General features: G+C 32.1%; 1 pseudogene; it reads right to left on the reverse strand.

Moving 5' to 3' along the window:
• Positions 1–3763: 3763 nt before the first annotated feature.
• Positions 3764–6706, reverse strand: LOC120215426 (annotated as a pseudogene).
• Positions 6707–7317: the final 611 nt, after the last annotated feature.

Below are 7317 nucleotides of genomic sequence, written 5' to 3' on the forward strand. Positions count from 1 at the left end.
GGTGGTGCGATTGTGGTTTCTTTCAAGCACTCAAATATCCATGCTCTCATGTCATTGCTGCTTGCTCACATTCGCATTTGGACTACAAAAATTATGTTGATCCCGTATACCAACTTTCACAAGTATTCAAGGTATATGAATTTGAGTTTCCGCCCATAGGAAACGAAAAAGACCCAAATGAGATTCAAACTTGGCTTACAATTGTACCAGATCCATTGCTATTGAGGGACTCAGGTCGTCCAAAATCTACTAGAATACATTGTGATATGGATATTCGGGAGAAGTCAACAGAACAAAAATGATGTGGGCATTGTAGAAACATTGGGCACAATAGAAAAAAATGTCCAGCTCTGTTATCATCATATAACCGTTAACTCTTATGTAATTAATATTGTATTTAAATGAATGTTTTTGTTTCTAATAATTTAATGTTATTGCATTTATATAATTTTTCAATGTATGTAAACCTAAATAATTTTTTTTAACTTTTAAATACATAAATATATTTAATATATTTATTTAATATAATAATTAATATTATTAGTTATAATTTTTTTAAAATATAATAATAATTCCACCTTCTAAGTAGAGAAAAATATTAAATTAAACAAATTAAAAGTTATTAAAAAATTTATGTATACGATGACACATTTCATGTTCTGATTGGAGGATTAAATTTATTAAATTAAATTTTCAATAAGACTAATTTTATAAAATATGTAAGTCTTGAAGATTAAATATGTAATTATACTAATTTATTAACTTATGCATCAATATTTCGTTAAATATTGATATGAGATGACTAGATTGATAACATTTAAATAATTAACTGATAAAATTAATAGATCGATAATCAAAATAAAAAATAATCGAAACTTGATAATTCTTACATTATAATCGAAACATTTTACATAATATATTATTAATTTATAATAATAATTAAAATAAACTATTTATTATAAAACAAAATACGTGTCTGCTGAGTTGGCAAAGGCGCGTCCCCGGGGACGCGCCTTTCACACGTGGCATCCAACTCAGCGAAAACACGGGTAAAGCGCGTCCCCGGGGACGCGCCTTCGAAACTTGATAATTCTTACATTATAATCGAAACATTTTACATAATATATTATTAATTTATAATAATAATTAAAATAAACTATTTATTATAAAACAAAATACGTGTCTGCTGAGTTGGCAAAGGCGCGTCCCCGGGGACTCGCCTTTCACACGTGGCATCCAACTCAGCGAAAACACGGGTAAAGCGCGTCCCCGGGGACGCGCCTTTGCCAACTCAGCAGAAAGGGTGCTACTTCTGGAAATATTGGTCAAACGGTATCAAAAAGGTAAAATTAAAAGCAAACGGTGTCAGTTATGTAATTTAGCCTCCTCTACTTCGCTGTCTCTTAGGTTTTCTACGGCCACGATTCATTCTTAGTTTTAAAACTGACGACTGAAATGTGTACAAAAATTATGTAAATTTATTTATTTATTATTAAATTTATATGGTTGTATAATAATTGTTGATAGTATCAAATATAAATTTTAACATAATTAATTAAGATGTTTTTTCGATCAAACATCCTTACTTTCTCTTTACAAGTTTGAATAGGGTTGTTTCAAAAAAATGTTTATTTTTTATTTTTTAATTAGGCTTAAATATAAAATAAATATCCAAACTATAGTGTCTTTTACGAATAGGTGCAAAAATTATATCTTAAATGATCCCGGTATCTAACCTTACAAACTTTATCACTTTAGTCGTCCGGGCTGTCAACGACGTTAATTTCTTACTTTAAATGACACGTGTCACAATTTACAAATTTTTTTTAAATATCAAAAATATTATTATTTATAAGAACCCCCTAATTTCTCTTAAATTACGAAAAGCCTTAAAATCTCTAAACCCTTTTCAGCCACAACCATTGTTGCTAATGAAGTCTCTGTCATCCTTTAGTCATACGTCGTTGTAGTTATTGCCGGTTGGCCGTCGAAATCGCGTGAGATTATGATTTTCATCATAGGATCTGCGGGTATAAAATATTGATTCATCATTGATCGGCCGTCAATTGGTCACGATTTCATATGGATTTTGGTCACCAGGGGGAAGTGAGGTCGGTTGGAGCTTCGTTGACGGTAAAGGGTGACGATCGATGTGGGTTTAGGGGTTGAAATGAAGAGTTTTTCAAAGTTTTGGGTTATTTCAAATTTTATGTGTTTTTTAAAATATAATTTTGAATATGTTTTTAAAATTATTAAACTGTGACATGTGCCACTTAACATATGAAATAAATGTCGTTAATGGTCTGAGCACCTAAAGTGATAACGTTTGTAACATTAGACACCGAGATCATTTAAAAAATAGTTTAGACATCTATTCGTAAAAAACGCTATAATTTGAACACTTATTTTATAATTAAACCTTTTAATTAATATCCTTAATAAATTTGAAATTAATGTTGATACTGACTATGAATTATTTATTATTATAATATATATTTAATTTTTTAAATAATATAAATGTTTTTGATCATTTAACTAATTAATCAGGTGACCTATGTGATAAATAAATTATTGTTATTCATGAGGATTTGGGTTCGAGCATCATAGATGCCAAGAGTTTGAGTATATACTATTTTGTAATTACCAAGATTAATAAAAACAAACTAATTACTAAATTTTAAACGAATTTATATTTTAAAACATAATTATACTTTTTTTTTTGAAATTTTAAAAAATATACAAAATAATCGAGCTAGTGTCGTCCATACACTTAACCGTTTTTGCTTATATAAGTATATTTATTGGTAAAACTAATTAATATATATTCTTCATCCGACTCTGATCCGATCCAATTTTTTTAAAAGAATTTCGGGTCAAGTTCAAATGGAGGGTGAAGAAACTCCGACATAGTCCAATTTAAAGATAATAATGTAATTTTCTTAAAAAATTATTATTTTTAATTGAATCATTAATTTATACAGGGTCAAATTGGATTTATACACTAAAAAATTGTGTAATGTCAAAATCGGATAGAGAATATATATTTTTTTAGGTCGGATGTAAGATATAAATTTTTTTTGTCGAGTTAAGTTCAAGTGGAGGGTGCATATTTTCGGATTGGGTTGAGTTAATAAAAAAATGTGACCCGTTTACATCCCTAGTAGAGGTGCACAAAAAATCCGAATATCCGATTTTGTGCAAAAAATATCCGAAACCGGATTTGGGAAAAATCGATTTTTTTTAAACGGATCGGATATTTTAAAACCGGATAGTATAACCGATTTGAGAAAAAATTGGACGACCGGATTTTTTACCGGATTAAAAACCGTTTTAAAAATCTGGTCTGGGGTTTAAAAAATTGGATGACCGGATTTTTTACCATATTAAAAATCGATTTTTTTAAAAAACCGATTTTTTTCAAACCGAAACCGGTTACACCGGTTACATCATCCGGCCCTTCAAACCGATTATGATCCAAACCGATTTTTTTATAAACCGATTTTTTAGCTTAGTGAAAAAACCGGATCGATTTTTATCCGATCCGGATCAGATTTAAATCCGGCTATGTACATCTCTAATCCCTAGGTAAAACCTAACCTCCATTAAAACAAACCGAACACATTCATTGGACTTTTACGAGTAGGCTCTTGTAAGTTTGATCTTTAACATACGATAAAAAATTTAATAATATGCTTAATAATTAAAAATATAATACAACGAATTTATAAATAATGTTTATTTTTAAATTGTTATACATTTAATGATTTTATAATGTAAATTAACGTAATTCTTTAAAACGTTGTTCATCAATATCATTTTCGTTCAAAATGCGATTCCGGAAATCATTCACCATAAGGGGCAACCCCTCCCTCGGGGATTTTTGGCTTCCAGTTCAGCAGCTCCTTTGCTTTGCTGATATCCGGTTTCCTCATATGTGGATCATCTGCAGTATTCGGTTTATATTCTATCGTTGCACTTGGATCAATTGTGTCTTTGACGACCTGAAAGGTTAAGAGAATAATGAATTTCAGAAGGTCCTACATGAATGCTACTATGCTAGGATTATTCGACAGAAATCAAATTGGATGCAGAAGGACAAACCTCGGCCAATTCGAGCATACTGAACTCTCCTGGGTTGCCCAGATTAAAAGGCCATATGTGCTCACCTTCCATTAAAGCAACAAGTCCATCCACCTGTAATTATGAAGAGTATGAAATCCTCTTCAATTGTATTGCACTCGATCTTCTTAACTTCATAATTGTCTCACTTCTAAGTTCTAACTTCTAACTACTTGAATAAATAAAATTATACACAGCTAGTTTTACTTCCTCACTCCATTCCTAGCGAGAAAAATCATCGAAGTTATTTCCACTTCACACTTCTCCAGTGCTCACAATTGGAATATTAATACAAGTCACCAAGAAAAAGGCAGCATATCAAGAGAAGTTATGATGATAAACATGCAGACATACCAAATCAGAAACGTATTGAAAGCTACGTGTTTGTTTCCCATCACCATAAACAGTCATCGGTTGCTTTCGAATGGCCTGTAACATAAAGCTACAAATGTTAGAAAATGTTGTATGATCCAAATCTCAACTGAATTCTACAAATGAATTCCAGAAAAATATTCATATGATCATTCAACCTGAGCAACGAAATTGCTAACGACACGTCCATCATCCAAGCACATTCGAGGACCGTAAGTATTGAAAATACGAGCAATTCGCACCTGCACAAAGAAAGTGTCATCATTTGATCATCCCAGGTACGTCTCTCTCTCTCTCTCATAGGCCTTTTTCTAATCTTCCTTTCACATACATTGTTAATAATAGTCGCATAAAAACTTGTATAGTGCACATAATCGCTACATTAATGTTTAAGGTTTAGGCTAAATTCAGATGTCAGTTTTAAGTTACAACAGCCAAATTCACATTTTGAATCATTAGCACGTTACCAAGAAAGATTTGTAATCAAGACTCCACGTAATGTTTTATTTAACATACTCTTCTACCAAAAAATGTTCTAAATTCAGATCCAACCATTAGCACAGGTTTATGGACAAAAAAAAGCTTCATTCATTACAAATTCAACTATTATCAATGTCATACTATATTACCTTTCGTCAAGTGCCAGTTTATCTGCCGACTATTTTTTTGGATCTATAAACTAATTAACCCTTCACAAGTTGTTTCACCCTCATCGAGTATCAAAGGTGACAATGCTCCAAGTAAGACTAGATCATTCTAGAGAACGGAAGCATGCTATATCATAACAGGATAGTCAATGCAACGGGATTATTACTGCAGATATTGCTATAAATATTACAAGATGTTAGTTTCTAGCGCAGCTGCCGAATACCATATTTTATATATATAATTCAAGCATTCCAAAATTGTTCAAGAAAATATACAAAAAAACATACTCAACACCGGCACCTCGATGATAATCTATGGTTAAGGTTTTGGCAGTCCTTTTTCCTTCATCGTAACAACACCTCTCCCCTAATCACATTAACGGAACAATAACATTTCGAGAGGAAAAAACAAAGAAGATTAATCGGCCAAAACAAAATGTTGTTGCATTGTATAGCCTCCTTACCAATTGGATTCACATTTCCCCAATAGGTTTCTTTCTGTGGATGCTGAAGGGGATCGCCATAAACCTCACTCGTACTAGTAAGCAAAAACCTGGCCCCAACTCTCTTTGCAAGCCCCAGCATATTAAGAGTACCCATCACATTTGTCTTGTAATCTCACTTAAGGATCTCAAATAAACACAATTCAACAAACAAAAACCCATTAAATTAAATAGTTTTGATGAACATAGAAACGTAAAGAAAAATACCAAATACAAAAGAGGAATTGACATTAAATTATAGGAAAGGATATGATGGTCTTGACCGGATTATATTTATAATGAACCGGAGAAGCAGGGCAAGCTAAATGATAGATCTGATCCTCTTCCAAGAGAATCGGTTCAACGACGTCGTGTCGGATGAGTTCGAACCTTGGGTTCCGGAAAAGATGAACCACGTTTTCTTTCCTCCCGGTGAAGAAATTATCGATAACAATCACTTCATCGCCTCTTCCAATAAGCTTATCGACGAGATGGCTCCCAACGAAGCCAGCCCCACCGTTGTCTACGATCCTCATCCTCCGCCGGCCGATCCCAACGGGGACCCGACCCACCTTGCCGTAAACCGGCTTGGTAGAAACGGAGAAGTCTTGGGTGTGGGAAATGACGTCGTCTTTAGATAAAGATCTGGGGATGGAAGGATGAGTCTCGGATGGGACTAAACGAGAGAGAGTCGGCTGGAGGATGAAGAAAGTGGAGCCGATTAAAATGCCGATGAAGATAAACAAAAGGCGTTGTTCCTTGAAGAGATAGTTAATGGATCTAGGGAGAGATCTGGGGTGTTTCAAGGTTTTGGGTAAGGAGGCGCTTGGGGTATTAACATTTCCTCATCTCGTCTGTGGTTCTCGCTCGATTGCTTATGTAATTGTTTCATGGCTTCAAATTTCTGGGTTTTTTTTCTGCGAAGGAATTCTCGAAAGAATGAATGGTTTGTTTTTGCCTTCTCAGCTAGACAGTTGCTGTAGGTGCTTTCATGGGTTGTCTTTGATGGGATTGAAGAACTGAAGCTGAAGTTCAAAGAGGATAAACTCAAACATTTCAAATTCATTGTTTTTAAAACAAAAAAAAATGATAAGGGCTTGAGATGGGGAAATAATAAACGGTAAAAATTATCGAAAATATTATTATTTATATCGATGTTTTTATTATTTGACGTTTAGTTATTTTTATTATCGATTTTGTTATTATTGATATTTTATTAAAAATGTAAAAAAATATTGATGTTTTAGATAAAAATAATAATAATTTTTATTAATTTTATTATTTAAATACTAACAAAATTAATAATATTTTTTAACTGTATATTAAAGATTTCGCATCGTAAAACTTTCCCTTAGACGAGACGAGAGAGATGAGATGATAGTTTTAGCCATTTAGGTAGTTTTACTTAGGCTTAACTAAACTCAAAAAAAAAACTTTAAATTATTAAAAGCCATTTAAATCTATTTAATTTAAGAATTTGTTTTCATTTCAAACCTTTAATTAATGTTAGATTTCATTTTTATTTTGGTTTTAGTTTTAATTCTATAAGGTGATGGGATGGTAGGGTTATTATTCTATGGAAATAAAATAAATGTAAATTTGTCAAAAATCAATAATCAATCACAGAACCTCCAAGAGAGGTATCAGGCACTAATCAGTTTTTATTTTATATTTTTATCTAACATTATATTTTATTT

The sequence above is a fragment of the Hibiscus syriacus genome, unplaced genomic scaffold (assembly GCF_006381635.1).
Source record: "Hibiscus syriacus cultivar Baekdansim isolate YM2019G1 unplaced genomic scaffold, ASM638163v2 tig00110118_pilon, whole genome shotgun sequence".
Taxonomy (NCBI): domain Eukaryota; kingdom Viridiplantae; phylum Streptophyta; class Magnoliopsida; order Malvales; family Malvaceae; genus Hibiscus; species Hibiscus syriacus.